Here is a 16,399-nt window from a genome sequence, read left to right as displayed (position 1 = left end):
CTGTTTGGGCCTGTGAAGGCAGGCCAGCTTCTTCTGCCATTATGGAACTTCCCCTGGATCTGTAAGCTTCAATAAATCCCTTCCTCCATAACTGTGCCTGGTCTGGAAGTTCATCTCAGTGAACCTGAAGCTGTCTGCTACAGAATCCGTGTGTTAAAATAAACTATGTCCAGTGTTATGTAATGGAAATAACTCTTACTTTGTAGGGTCTTCTCAAGTTACCCATGTACCAAAGGTGAGTTTGATATTAGGGTTTCCTGAGGTAAGTATGGCTTAGTTTCTTTAATTTGCTCGACAGTTTGTTGCTCAAAGTACTGCTGACACCCAGCAGCCTCAGCACCATCTGGGAACCGGTTAGAAATGCAAAAGAGCTGAGCTCTGTGAGAGTAGGTGTATACCTAGCATGTATGGTGCTCTGCGCCATCCCCAGCTACACACACACACACACACACACACACACACACACACACACACACACACACCCCAGACACTGCAGTGGGACCCATGCCTCTTGAATCATAATCCACATTGCAGCATTATTTCTTTAGCTCAGTCTGCATATTAAGGCTGGAGGGGCACTGTTCAACTGTGCTGCTACCATAGGGAAAGTTGCTTGAATTTTATAATTGATTACTTATCTTTTAGAAATAATATTCTAATAAATATAAGTTTGACATTCCTAAAAAAATCTGCTCTCCAAAACATTTTTGTGGCTGATGTGACACTGCAAGTGGAAATTCCCAGGCAGGTTCACAAAAACAGTATAAAATCACGTCCAGGCTATGTGTGTAAGATTGTACAAGCACAAATGAATTCTATGTATAGACTTGGATCCTATCCCCAAGATACTTTATAATATACATGCTGATATTCCAAAGTCTAAAGTTGGTTGCAATCTGAAACACTTCTGGTCTGAAGCATTTTAAGTCAGGGATGCTCATCTTGTATACCAAGCAATTTATCTTCTTAAACACAATAGTTTTTTTTTTTTTTCATTGAAGTGAATTTTTTCCAGCTTTGAGTATCATAAATTAAGTCTAAATGAAAAGGTTGAGTCAGTGAAATTTTATTTTCACTGTGGCAGCATCTTTGGATACATCTGTCAAGATGGGCCTGGCTTCTGGGTTCTGGTTAACTTTGTAATTACTATAGTCTCATTTCCTTCCATGTTTACCCCTATCCACTACCACCCACTCACAGTCTTTCCCTGAATCTGAGGTGATCAGCTTAGTGGTCAAATTGGGATAAAAATGGCCCTGTGAGGCTGCCATATAAGATGGTATACCTGATTCATACCAGAACATTTGACAGTCCTCCACAGTTTAGCCTTCTGCTCCTCTAGACATCTCCTTAACACATTCTTTTGTTGAAAGTCTATGTTTGTTCATGTCAGTGGTATTTAGAACTACTGCATACAAAGTAAAAACTTATTGCTTATCTTTTTTATTTTTGCTTATATGATCTTTGCTGAGTCTAGGGGCTGCGTTTTCCTGACAGATGTTGCTTGGGTGGCACCAAAGCTGAGCTCCCAAAGCCATCCTCTTGGGGAGGTCATGACATTTGTCTTTTGAACCTAGCAGAGTCAGCTGATGAAGCAGATGACTATTTAATCAGGCTGCACTTATTTCTTTATGTTGGCAGTTGGAAATGGAGCTCATGAAATGATGAAGAGGGGCTATGATCAGCATCTGAGATCCCATAGTTACTCCTTCTTTAGATCTTAGCCTTTTTCTTTCTAAACCCTAATAGTAAGTACCTCCTGGCGAGTCAATGAAATACACACATGTCAATTAGTTTGGATGAATACCAAGTGGATGAGAACACAGGTAGGGACTGTGAAAGAAAGAAAAAAAATACAGAGTAGGTATACAACATCTTCATCACTAATTTTATATTGTAAATAAACACATGTTTCTTTATTATATACTTTTCTTTAGTATAAAGACCTCTGTGTTAAGTGTCAATAGACTAGATATTTAGCCCTAGTGTTGCTAATAAATATCTGAATAATGGCAGTCAAGGTGCTTACAAAACGGAAGTTATTGAGGGAGTGTCTGTGCAAGTAGAATATTGTGATGCAGTTCAGCTCCATTCTGTCTAGGCTGTTGGAATCAGAGTCTTGAAATTTTACGGAATTAAATACAGCTTTGCCATGAAATGGCTTTCTTGATGAATTCTACCATACACCTAAGAACAAAAAGGCAGTCCTTCCCAAACTTTTCCAGAAAACTGAAGAGAGAAGAAAATAAGCTTTCTGACACATTCTAAAAGAGCCAAACAAGAACATTATGGAAAAAGAAAACACAGACCAAATACTTATAAATTGTGAAGTAAAAATCATCAATAAAATATGAGCAAAGCAAATTAAGCAGCATATTCACAGAATTACACACCATGAAGAAGTGGTATTTATGCCTGGAATGCAAGGCTGGTTCACTTTCTAAAACCTTGTCAATAGAATGGAGCACATTAATGGGACAACTTGTGAAGACCTTGTGCAGAATAAATGCCTGACAAAAGTTAACCCAATTTCATAATAAAAGATACATAAAAACAAGCAATAAAAGGGAACTAATAGCCAGGTGTGGTAGTACACATTTTTTAAAAAAAATTTTTTTAATTTATTTATTTGAGAGCCACAGACACAGAGAGAAAGACAGATAGAGGGAGAGAGAGAGAATGGGCACGCCAGGGCTTCCAGCCTCTGCAAACGAACTCCAGACGTGTGCGCCCCCATATGCATCTGGCTAACGTGGGACCTGGGGAACTGAGCCTTGAACCGGGGTCCTTAGGCTTCACAGGCAAGTGCTTAACCGCTAAGCCATCTCTCTAGCCCAGGTAGTACACATTTTTAATCTAGAAGCAACATAGTAAATTTCAGGCCAGCCTGGGTGCAAGCAAAACCCTACCTTGAAAAGCCTCCTTTGTTAAATTAAGTCCTATATATTTTGTACTTGTTGATAATGTCATAAAAAGAAATTGATTTTCCATTCCCTTTCCTCATCCTCCTGCCTCCATCTCTTTAGTAATATCTTACCAGCATATGCCACCACAACTGACTCCATCCCTTTTCCAAATTGTTTATTGTTAGTGTATAGAAATTTAACATGTTTTCATATGTTGACTTTATATTTGGACTTAATTTAACAGAGGAGGTGACAGACCTATATAAACAAAGCTATTAAATATTGCTGAAAAGATTAAGGAAGATGTATATAATGAATATATATATTAATATATAAAATATATATATTATCTATGCCTCTTAAGTGCTGGGATTTAAAGGCATGTGTCACCATGCCTGGCTTCCTACCCTTATTGAGTAAACAAATTCAAATGTTTAATTCTTTAATGTCTTTTAATGTCACATATATATATATTGTATAATGATATATAATATACATAATAATATATAATAATATATAATGTATAACATATATAATGATATATATGTATAATAATATGTAATATATTTATATTTATATATATAATATAATACATTATATATATAAGAATTACTACCGAGTATATGCAGAGAATTCAAAAAGCCTATAACAAAAGCCAAATTATCCAATTCAAAAACAGGCAAAGGACTTAATGGACATTTCTCTAAAGTAGATATGCAAATAGTCAATAAGCAGATGAAAAGGTATTCAACACCTTTAGGGAAATGCAAACGTAAACCACAGTGAGATCCTAACAAACACAGGATAGGATGTCTTCTATCAGAAAAAACAAAATTATAAATGCTAATGAAGGTGCAGGAAGTGGGAACTCTTGTGTTTGGGAGGAATGTAATGTGGTATATCTGGTATGGAAAACAGGATGGAGGTATGTCAACAGTTCTACAGAAAAATCAATCGTGTGTGTGGAAGGCAAGGGCTGGTATCTGAGGTTGCCTTCTTGTTTGAGACAGGATCTCTTCATGTTTCGCCACTGCATATGCCAGGCTCACTGGCCTGAGACATTTCAGGATTCTCTTGTCCGTGTCTTGGATCTCACTAGAGGCATATACAAGGATGGAAGATGCACAGTATAGTATCTGGCTTTATGTAAGTTCTGGGTATTTGAATTCAGGCCTTCACACTTGTGTGGCAAGTGTTTTACCTACTGAGCCACTTCCCTAGCTCCAAAATTCTTCTTTAGAAAACATCTACCATATTATCAATAAGCTACATTTCTGTATGTGTATATGTATGTATGTGTGTATGTTTGTATGTGAGTACGTGTATAATTAGACACATATGCATGTGTGTATGTATATGTATATCAGAAAACACTGGAGACAAAAAGTTGCTCTTTTCCCCCCTGCCATGCTAGGGGTTAAATCCAGTGCCTCATGCATGCTAGGCAAGCACTCCATCACTGAGCTACATTGCCAAAATTGTGTCTTGAAACAATACACCCACATTCATGGCAGTATTATTAATAATGGCTAAGGTAAGGAAACATCACAAGTGTCCACATGTGGCTGACTAGATAAGCAAAATGTGATGTGTACATACAATGAAATATTACCTGTCCTAGGGAGGAGAGAAAATGGGAAGTTACTATTTAACAGGTATAGATCACAGTTCCCAATTAAAAAGAGATACACATAAATTGTGGTGATGGTTGCACAGTATTACAGACACATTTAATGCAAACTGTACATGTAAAAATGGGTAACAAGGTAAATTTTATGCTATTCATATTTTAACACAATGAACATAGAAGAAAACTAAAATTAAGCTGAAATAAAATGAAAGGAGACCTACTTTTTCTGAGATGCACACTATTAACAGATGAAATAATGAAAAAATATCTGGGACTTCTTTTACAATCATTTGGATAGAAAGAAGTGGACACCAGCAGGGAAAGTAAGGCTGGCTATGTACTGAAAAAATCATTAAAACTGTTGATTTGGATCTGTGGACCATTATGCAATTATCTTCAGTTTCATGTATGTCTGAAACTTTCTATGATACGGGGGGGGGGGGGTTTTAAAATCACCAGCGATGGTATATAAGAGAAGAGGCAGAAAGAGCACCGCTAATGGAAGCCAGGAGTCAGGGTGTTGGCGAGCAAGCAGAGGGATATATCAAGATATATGGCAGAACAGGAGTGAGACGTTCCTAGGGGAACTGTGTGTTCAAGTCTATGTCTGGGGGTCAGCGGGGGCTCCACCACCAAGCTGCCTGCATGGCCCTACCTTGAGGTTGTTGTTTCAATGTAGAGAGAACAGACAGTTGTAACAGGCTTTTGAGTGAGAGGTAATCATCATGCAGACACTTTAGGCCAATGAATCCGTGAACAGTTTGGGGAATGAGTGTGTGGAAAAGCCCTGGAGAACACCGGAGATCTGCCATTGCAAAACAACATGTCTCCTACTACTCAGCTGGCTTCAGGGCCTGAGGAAGGGACCCCTTGGGGCTGCCTAATCCAAGAGACTCACACCAATGGCCCCTGTGTTGCTTCTGTGTGAAAAGAAGTTATGATGAAGCCAGCTGTGCAGCTTCCTTCGGCGGTTGGCGGGTTCCACATTGGCAGCTCCTCGGTTGTCCTCAATGAAGCCAGTCGTTTAGCTCCTGGGGGACACAGGTATCTATCTGCCAGAAAGCCTGGCTTAGCACCTTCTGTCCTCTGTCACAGACACGGAAGGCAGGCGGTGAGGAAGGCAGCAGTGCTGTCCTGGGCTCTCATTCACTCCTGCTGGGGACAATCATGCCTCTGGTCTGTGTTTTCCAGTCCCAAAGACTGTGCTCAGATGGGCATTGCCCAGGGGAGATTCATTAAAGGTAGACCAGGCTTCTAACTGAGTTGTGACAGTGTGGCTCAAGACTGTCCCCAAAATATCCAAGACAGGTGTTGGCCAGGCATACAGAGCTATTGCAGAACCTCAGGCTGGCAAGACCACTGGTTCTCTGAAGAAGTTACTATAGAGTTCAACCAGTGCCCTTCTTCCGTGGGGGAATGTGAGGAACACAGTGGAGTACCAATTAGTGTGTAGACTGCTAGCTGACTGGTTCAGAGTCAGAGGCCCAGCTTATCAAATTTGAACTGAAAGCACAGCCTTCTTGACTCTGTTTGGTATTAAGGTTAAAGAGACAAGGCTTTCCAGAGACCGTTTTTGAATAAGTCACTGTAAATGGCCTCTCACTGGAAATCCGTCTAAATGAGAAGTAACCAAGGGAGAAGAGGTCAGGAGTGGGGCTAAGGTGGAGCTCCAGGGTATCTTTTCCACAGCCATTTGCTTTCTCCTCTTGGTGCATTTGGCTCTAGATTCTTGGATCCCAAGTGCAAGAAGCCTCTCCCTCCTTTTGCTTCCTCCCGGGAGGATGCCATCCAGAAATGAGATCGTCTTGTGGGTCCCAGTCATGCTGTGCAGACTTAGCTTGCCTTCCACTGGGTGGACAAGGGTGTCCATGGCAGGTGGACACTGGCTGCTCACGATGCCCCATCTCTGTCGGGACATGTTAGGCACACCTGTTTCATGAGCTACGAATGGGAGAGATGCTTATGAAAGATCCAGATGCATGGGTCCATTTCAAAATGATGTAAAGTGCTATTGGGAGCCATGGCCATTCAAATCTACCAAAGCTCTCCTGGGGAACCTGGGAGTGAGGTGTTGCCTGGCATCCAACCCTCTGATACTGACTCTCCTGAAGGCCCACAGAGCGTCAAGGTTTCAAGTTCAACCCCAAGTTCAATCTCCTCTCCTACTGTCTCTACCTCATAGTCTAAGACTCAAGATGCCCAGTTTCTCACCACCTGGGCACAGATGCCCATTTGAATTGGCATTTAGGTGTGTGGCCTCCCTCTCTACAGAGGATCTGCCACTCTGTACTTCCTTTGTCCTTTCTCCCTTACTGTCCAGTAATTCCCACATGGCCAAACACAGACATCACGTTACCTTGGGCAGAGTCAAGCTTTGAGGCTCTTACAGTGCCCTGCTCAGGGATCCCCACATGCCTGCCATGTTCCTTGCCTAGATACAGCTATAAAAGAGCCACCCTTTTGGCCATCCTCACACTTCTGACAACAAGGCCTGTACTGTTCACCTGCTCCACAGGGCTTCATGACTAAGTGATGCATTGTCGATGCGGCCAGCCCTGGTCTCACTACAGTGTGCCATGGAGCTTCACTGATAACACTGCTTTTCTTCAATGAAGACAAAGCTCCTGTTCACTCAGTAACCTACGGAGCTGTGCAATATTAAGGCTCACTTATCTCAGATTAAATTGTTAAACCTAGCAGTTTCTCTTGTTTTACCATAAAAATTTCATTTTAAAACAAGCTATTTTAGCCAGAAATTCTATATTTCCTAGTGGGAAGCACATCATGATATTTTAGTGATGAAGGTTAAGTGTGCATCAAACAATCTCCTAGAACCTGCCTTTGGCAACAATTTTAATCTGCAATGCGTTGGCACAGATGCTAGCAGAAAACACTGACAAACTAATGTGGACTAATTCTCATTCATCTTAGTCTGGTTTGCGGTGCTGGAACAAAATACCCAAGGCTGGATGACTTGGAAAAGGACGTTAGTGTGGCTCATGAATTTTTGTGTCAGCATCCTGCAAAGTGTGAGGAGCAGAGAATGGAACAGAAACAAGCCCCATGCAAGAAGGCTCAAGCTCATGGGTGACCTGGCTTACCATGCTAATAAGAATACTGATCTAGCCCCATGAGACTTGTCCACTCACAGGTCATCTTTGAGTGCAGAGTCCCTGTGACAAAAGTCCCTTCTTCTAGGCCTGATCAATTGCAAGTTCCACCTCAATACCTCACACAACTAGGAGGATTCTTTTGGCACGAAAAATTTTAAGTTGGTCAGCTGGAGAGATGACTAAGTGGTTAAAGGTGCAGCTGTGCAAGCCTGCCATCCTGAGTATGATTCCCCAGCATTCATGTCGAGCTGGATATCAAGGAGCACACATGTCTTTGATCTCAATGCACCTAAGTTGATAGGAGACAGAGCCCAGACACTCTGGAAGCTTGCAGGCCAACTACGCTGGTGCACATGCAGCATCAAAACAAGAGAAGGTGGAAGGAGAGGACACACAACCTGATGTTCTTTTCTGGCCTTCACATGTACAGTGTGGCAAGAGTAAACACACACACACACACACACGCATGCACGCACGCACGCACGCACGCACGCACGCACGCACTAGATAAATAGGAAAGAAAGAAAGTATATAAAGAACCCTTTGGGAATGATCCATTTCCAAATTACACCACCATCTCACCACCTATTTCATCTAATGCTGATAATGCTTAAATAACATAGATGAGATAGACTTTTAGGAGCTTTCTAAATCTGAATCAAGGCCTCCCCACTTCAAAATAAGAATTCTCTCTCAGTGTAAGTCAAAATCTGCTTGGGGTTAGAGAAGGCATAAGAGGGACAAAGCTAGCTCCACAGAACTCAGGTGGCCTCAACTCTCAATGTAAAGCTACCTTTAAATGTCAAAATGGGTGCTGAAGAGATGGCTTAACAGTTAAGGTGCATGCCTTCAAAGCCTAAGGACCTAGGTTCGATTCTCCAGGTCCCACGTAAGCCAGCTGCACATGGTGGCACATGAGTCTGGAGTTCATTTGCAGTGGCTAGAGGCCCTGGTATACCCATTCTCACTCACTGTCTCTCTCTCCCTCTCTCTGTGTGTCTAATAATAAATACATAAAAAGAAATCTTTAAAAAAAAGTAAAAAGAGTGTCAAAATGGAGTATCCAAATTCTGTCCCTCAAAACCAGGTGGGCATGTATCCACCCAGCAGCATATGGCAAGGACAAAGCAGACACATACATGTCACCACCTGACAAGCATTTAGTGACCCCAACTGAATGAGTGTGCTGAACAAGGGGACCCCAAGTCACCCTGGCTGGGATACCACTTACAGTATGGGTGAAAGACAGGCTTTGCCCAAGCACTGAGTGTGTGGACAGAGAATCATGTCTGGAGGGGATGGCGTATGGATAATAACCTAGTTTGAGGATGAAGGTCCTCCTGTAGAGAGACTATTTAAAGAAACAGTTTGAAGGGTATTTTGAAGCTAGCTAGGTCATGAAGAGAGGGGCTGATTTAGGCCATGGAAGCAGCAGATCACATGATCAGAACCCTGAGGCCAGGAACAGGCAGCACAAATGCCAGGAGCTCTGGACCACACATGGGTTAGGGAGAGAGGAGGAGGGTGTGGGCAGGAGAGCTTCCTTCAATTTGTAATGAAGGAGGGGAGAATGAAGCCCCTTGCTGCTGCATAGGCCCCTGGAGTAAGGTGGGTGATGGTGGTAAATTCATACACTCCAAGATGCGTGCCTCTCCTCATGCCCTGGCCTCCTCCACAACAGGGACTGACAGTGCCATCTTGTTCTCAGCCAGGCTACAGGCCAGCAGCATCAGGGTGTCAGCTAAAGCTGTGTGCCAGTGCACAATGTCCCAGAGCCCTGTGTCCCTGGGTTAGGAAAGCACCAGGCCAGTTGTCTTGTACCGTTCCTAAGGCCTCCCAGGGCCTGCATGCCAGCTCCCCAGAGATCGCCTTGCTGGATGACAATTTCTCTCTTTTCTTGCTTCCCTTTTCCTGATTGCATCTTCCTGGGACCCCTCCAGGTTCTTGTCTCAGACTGCTGTCATTTGAGTACTGTTTGTCCCCTCTGGAGCCCACACTGAAGTTTAGTCCCCATTGTGGGACATCTGACAACAGTGTGCCCAGGGGAGTGTCTGGGAGGGGATTAGGATTAGATAAAATCGATAGGGTGGAGACCCACAACTGAGTCCAGAACACACCAATATCTTTCTCTCCCTATCTCTCTTCCTCTGTGTCTCTCTTTTAAGCATAGACACAAATACACACATTCATAGCCACCAACACATACATTCATACACACGCTCTCAGATACCCACTCACACACATTCACGCCCTCTCAAACACACTTATGCACTCACATATAAACACTGTCACTGTCTCTTACCACGTGACGGATGCTCTGTGCCACGTTAGGACTCTGCCAACAAGAGATGTACTCTCTACCTTAGACAAGAAGTGAGCAAATATTAGCCTCCTTATAAACAACTAGCCTGTGGTGTTTTGCTGTTGCAACAGAAACTGGAGCAATACACAGAGCTTGCTTCTTTGAGGAACAAACCCTAAGCCACAGTCCGCTGTCCTATAAGCTTGTGACGTGTCACAGCATCTTCTTTCCAGCTCACACAAGTCCTAAGGTGATACTGAATGATTGTAACTTGTGTCTGAGGTCAGGACTTGGAGGAGGGGACTTATGCTCACCTTCCCTATCCAAGCAGAGGCCACCTCACAGAGTGGAAGGAAGGCCACCAAACCATAGGGTGAAGAGCAGCATGTCCTCACTGATGACTGCATCTTACCACAAAAATCAAAACGAGGCCCAGGATATGGTTAATTCCTTGTGTAAATTCATAGACTGGTTGATTACAGGGAGAGGGTACGTGGGGTCACACAGTCTTTGTGTCTCCATCCCCAATGAGAATGATTCTTCATTGCTAATTGATAAATTGACATTCTGTTTCCACAGAGCAGTCTCAGAAGGTAGGGTAATTAAGCCTGTCCTGAAAGATAGATTCTCTCACAATGGGCTGTAAAACAGTTTTCTTCTGCCCTTGAAGGCACAGGAGAAAGCCCAGCTCATTGACTGCTGAAGTAATGAATGTTCTCAGTCACCTGTGGTATGCATCCTGGGGTCACGGCTCTGGAAGTGCCCTTTGCATTCTACAGAGTCCTACAGATAGCAGTGACAGGTCTGAATGTGAGCTGATAAGGCACTCTAGCCAACAAGAGGAGCAGATGGAATTTGAACCCAGGTATACCTAATGCCAAGTTGTGGTCTCCTTACTGTGCTGAAGTAAGACCCAAGTGGCAGACGAATAGTGTGGGATGGCTTAGACTATGTTTCTACCTGTTCCATTGGCTCTCAAACCTAAGGCTATAGGACCATGAGTAGACCCTACGTTGCTGCTTTTGTTTCAACCGGTGGTGTGGTTTTGCTGTTGTTTGTCCCCAAAGCTATGTGATGGGAACCTGATCCTCAATGTTGAAAGGAGAAACCTTTGAGATGTGGGGTGTAATATAGGCTTTAGGTCAGTGGGGATGTCCTCTCAGGAGAGAGTAAGGTATTTCTAGGCAGATGGTTATCATAAAGCCTGAACCTGGCTCATTATTATGTCCACTTCCTGTTTTACTGTTTTATTCCTTCCTTCTTCTCTCGCTCCTTGTCTCTCTCCCACACTATTGCTATGTGCTGTGAGGTATCACAGCAAAGGTGGCCCTTGTAAGATCCTGTGCCATGTGGTTTGGACTTTCAGACTCCAAAACTCTTTTCTTCATAATGATTGCTTGCCTCAGGAATTCACTATGGTAACTAAATAATGCGCTAATACAATTAATAGTTTCATCATTTGTTTTCTCTGAAATGTTATAGTACTGAACTATATCCAAGTTCTGATTTTCTTTTTTCCTAGGTAGGGTTTCATTCTAGCCCAGGCTGACCTGGAATTCACATATGTAGTCTCAGAGTAGCCTTGATCCTCCTACCTCTGCCTCCTGAGTACAAGGATTAAAGGCATGCACCACTATGCCCGGCCAAGTTCTGATCTTTTAAAAATTAACCATTTTTGACACAAAATTCATATACCTCAAAATTTACGTAACTCCTAAGGTGCATTATTGGATAGGATATGGAATTGAACAGTTGTGCCTCTCTCCCTACTGTCTAACTCCCAAATATTCCCACCATGACATACCTACAAGGCTATCTCCTACACTTTCCCCAGTCCCCACCAACTGTTAACTCTGACTTTTTTTTTTTTTTTCTTTTTGGGTAGGATCTCACTCTAGCCCAGGGTGACCTGTAACTCACTATGTAGTCTCAAGTGGCTTCAAACTCACAACAATCCTTCTATCTCTACCTCCCAAGTGCTTGGATTAAAGGCCTGTTCCACTATGCCTGGTTATTACTCTAACTTTTGTCTCTGAATTTGCTTAGAAAGGATGTGTCATATCCATACAATCATATGGGCCCCTTGGGACTGGCTCCTTTCAACTAGCATACTGTTTTCAAGTTTTATTTATGTGGTAGCATGTGTCAGTAGTTTATGCCTTTTATGACTGAATAATATTCCATTTTATGGACACTGGCCTGAAGGCTGCATGTGTCCCAGATAGCTATGACAATCAGTGATTCAACATGATTGTAGATGACAATGCCAAGTTATAATGTCAAAAGACTGGACACTCCTTGGTTAAAGTTTTTATTTGGAGAAAAGTGCTGGTTATTGTCATTAAACTTTTGACTAATTTGTGTTAATTATCATTCCACACATTTTTCTGGTTGCCAAAGCAGAACATTCCTTCTTGTAGGTATATAGTGAGGGGAAAATCAACTTAAAGAAAAAACTCAGGTCAACCCTTTGGAATGAAGCAATGGTATGTTTTGTGGTATTGCCTGGAACACAGGTGACAGGCATCATAGATAGTGTTGTAGTTACCTCCTTGTTGTTAGGATAAAACAAACACCCAACCAAAAGCAGCTGCTGGGAGGGAAGCCTTTATTTCAGCCTACAGTCTCAAGGGAAAGACTCACCCTGGCAGGGAAAACATGGCACAGCAGAGGCCAGGAATTGCCATCTTGCCATGGAAGCTGACAGGAAGCCACAAGAATGACCGAACTAGTTAAGACCTGCATGGGCTGGACTAATATAACTCAAGGCCTGCCCCCAGGAACACGTTTCTTCCAGCAAGGCTATGCCTCCCATATTCTCCACCAGCTAGGGATTGAATATGAGGCTTAATTGCAAATAGATGAGGCTATGGGGGACATTCCATAATCAAACAACCACAGATAGTGTCTCTGAAACACTGGCTGAAGTGTTTAACCCCACAGCAGGAATCTTTTGCCTTCTGCTCACAGAAGACTGTTTCTGGCTGAGCTCACTACCTCACCAGGAAATTGGTAATCCAGAGACACAAATATAGCAGAGATAGGTCCCGCAAGAACAAGGCAGCTCATGCCAAAAACAAGCCTCACTTTCCACACACACAGTAAAATGTAGGATGTGAGCAACTTAATACTTCATCTCCTCATAGCTATCCCATCTGCACCCTTTGTAAAGGCCAGCCTGTTCTGTGGGAATTCTACATTACAGATAAGGCAGAATCACACAGGGACCCATCTGTGTAGAAATTAGGATTATGCATTCTAGGTTGCATTTTCCTTAAATTTGTCTCTAATGCTTTAATCGATGTTTTTCCTCTGAGTCAGTAAGTAGGAAATAAAAAGAACATTCTGAAATCAGTGTTGCTGGGACAATTATTTCCAAAAATGAACAAGAGGATCAAGAAGACAAACTGAATCAAACCTTTCTCATGATACTTTTCCTTTGTTTCCGAACCTGTCGCAATTCTAGGTTTAGAAACACCTGTAACTCTCCCTCCCCTTCTGCTGTCCCTCCACCTCCCCATGCAGACTCCTTCTCTCCACAGAGACTCAGATCAGATCTGCACTGGTGGCTATAAGGTCTATTTATGTGAAGGGCAGAAGGAACTTGGCAAAGTCCTATTGAATATCCTTACCTCTGTTGCTAACAGTGCCCTTGTTATAAAGACTGTGAATAACAGTCACATTTAATATAGAACTCAGCCTCTGGAACAACTGCCCAAGGAAAATCTGATGGTGAACACAACCTGTGAACTGAAGAAGAAAAAAGCCAGTCATTATAGATGAGTTGAACCAGGGTACTTGGGGTGTGTGGCAACTTCCACATTTTTGGGAGGGATTTTGTATAATATATGCATGTGTATCTGTGTATCTACAGATTTTGTTGGTGTGTGTCCCCTCAGAGGTCAGAGGAGAACATTGGGTATACTTTCTGTGTCATTTATCTGCATATTTCCTTGAGATGGAGTCCCTGTTTGAATGCTGAGCTGCAATTTGTGTGACTCAGTGATACTCTGCTTTTGACTCCCCACAGCACTGGTAACAGTTGTGTGCGGCCATTCCTGGCTGTTGACATGGATGCTGGGGAAGTAAATTCAGCCAACCTCTGGCCCTCTCCAGTCCTTGGGCTTGTAGCAAGCACTCTTTCCCACTGAGCCATCTCCCCAGCCCCTGTTCCCACCCACACTTTCAATCCTTCTCATGCTGCTCAATTACCTGAAATGTTGGGAGAGCACCAGATGACAGTCATTCCTGAGCCCTAGAGCTGCTAGAGGCCTTTTGGATGGATACAATGCTTTTGCCCCACCAAGCACATGATACATGGATCTGTGCCTGAGTATTGATGGAAAAAGAGCTGCTTGCAAATTCTCATTAAAACAATTAAACTATGCCTTTAGTAGAAACACATAGGAAAGACTGCAACTGGCAGCAGAGATGGAGAGGGTAAATATTCAGAAACAGATAGGTTGCTATTGTTTAGCATTTAAAGGAAAGATGGCAGTTGTGGAAACAACATTGTGCTAGCCCAGTGCCAGGGACTTTTATTTGCTCACATTTCTTTCCATGCCAAACAACATTTTTCTGCTCTGCATTTTGCTGTCTTACACTAAATAAGTTACTAAATAAATTAAGTAAGAGAAGCCATACCACAGATACAATGCTATTCTGTCTTAAAATTTCATCTGGCAAACACATCAGTCCATTTATTTTAATTACATTTTGTTCAGTTCTCAGAACATGGCCATGAACTGCTTTTAGCCCAATTCCTATAGAGTCCTACTTCCCTTCTGAAACATGATTGAGTCACGTCTTCAAAGGCAATATTTCTCTCTAATTTTTGGTCTTCCAAACTCTCACTAGAATGGCTCATTCATTTGTCCTTACAACACTGTAAAGCTTTTATAGTCCAAAGTTCCAAAGTCTTCAACATTCTTCCTACAAACCAGTTTCACAAGCCTTGGAGCTATGGTCAGGTTTATCACAGAAACAACCCTACTTTGTGGTACCAATATTCTTTCTTAGTTACTTTTTCATTGTTGAGACAAAATACATAACCACCAGCATTTTATGGAAGGAAAGAGCTTAATTCAGCTTACGGTTTGAGGGAAAAGTATTATTTTCATGGAAGGCATGGCATGAACTGGTACCAACTTGTCACATTGTACATCAGCAGGGAAGAAGAAGAGGAAAAACAGCACATGGATCTGGTTTATAAAATATCAGGCCAGGGCTGGAGAGATGGCTCAGGATTAAGGCACTTGCCTACAAAGCTTAAGAACCGGGTTTCGATTCTCCAGTATCTACATAGAGCCAGATGCACAAGGTGGCATGTATATCTAGAAGTCATTTGCAGTGGTTGGAGACCCTGGCATGCCCATTTTCTCTCTCTCTCTCTGCTTGCAAAGAAAGAAAGGAAGGAAGGAGGAAAGGAAGAAAGAAAAAACAACCTCAAAGCCTACCACTGAGTGCCCCACTTCCTCGAGCAAGGCTCCACAGCATTCCTGGATAAGGCAACTTTACTGGTGACCACACATTCAAATGTGTAAGCCTATGCAGTATATTTTTTTCATTCAAGTCACTATACATGCATACAACATGAATTGATCAAATCAGTGGTTAACATTTCCATCTCCATTTCATTTCATTAGGAATAAATAAGAAGAAGGCTTCTCACACCACCATGCCTACCAGTACCAATTATACCACCTTAATTACCATATTCAGCACCAGTACTTCCATCATCACCACCAGCGGTACCACCACCCTCATTGCCATCAGTGCCAGCATTATGGGAAATTTCAACATCCCCACCACAAACTTCACTACTACCATCCTCCCTATCTCTGCCTCCATTGCCAGGAGAGCTACTAATGTCACCATCACCATTCTGATAGCACAATTACCATCATCACTACTCCCAAAGATACCACCACCATTAGGCTGCTGCCAACATCATCTTCACCACCATCACCATCATCCGTACCACTACCACTGTTACCACAACCACCACCACTATCTCCACCACTAAGAAAACTGCGACCAGTATCTGGCAAATTATAGCTCACAGACCAAACATACCCAGCTCCTGTGTTTGTAACACCCATAGCTTAGAATGTTTTTTCTATATCTGAAGAACAGAATTTTCCATGGCACATAAAAATGATGTGAAGTTCACATGTCAGCGTTCATGAATAAAGTTTTATTAGACCACATCCACAGCATCCATTCACATTAATCTGTGATGGCTTCCTCACTGTAAGGACACTGTTGAGCAATTGTGACAGAGCTATATTATCACCGAGCCTAAAATACCTTAGATTTGGTTTTATATATAAAACCTTTCATGTTTCCTGACCATCATCCCTAGTATATCACCATCATTACAATCACCATTATACTACCACTGCTGTTAATAAAAAGAAAAGTCTGTAAATTAAGTCCACCACTACCA

At 42.5% G+C, this 16,399-nt stretch overlaps 1 protein-coding gene across 10 annotated transcripts in view; it reads right to left on the bottom strand.

Moving 5' to 3' along the window:
* The window catches only part of Syndig1 (synapse differentiation inducing 1), a 202,966-nt gene that overhangs the window by 122,538 nt on the left and 64,029 nt on the right, over positions 1–16,399 (bottom strand). The window contains exon 1 of one of the 10 annotated variants that reach the window (XM_045155724.1): positions 13,584–13,703. The exons of the other annotated variants lie outside the window; for them this stretch is intronic. The gene's annotated coding sequence lies outside the window, so the exon portion shown is untranslated. Of the gene's footprint in view, positions 1–13,583; positions 13,704–16,399 lie in introns of those variants that run through there. 10 annotated transcript variants of the gene reach the window in all.

This window comes from Jaculus jaculus, chromosome 8, assembly GCF_020740685.1.
Source record: "Jaculus jaculus isolate mJacJac1 chromosome 8, mJacJac1.mat.Y.cur, whole genome shotgun sequence".
Classification (NCBI taxonomy): Eukaryota; Metazoa; Chordata; class Mammalia; order Rodentia; family Dipodidae; genus Jaculus; species Jaculus jaculus.
The sequence above is the reverse complement of the archived record's forward strand: the minus strand, read 5'-3'. Positions and strand labels throughout refer to the sequence as shown.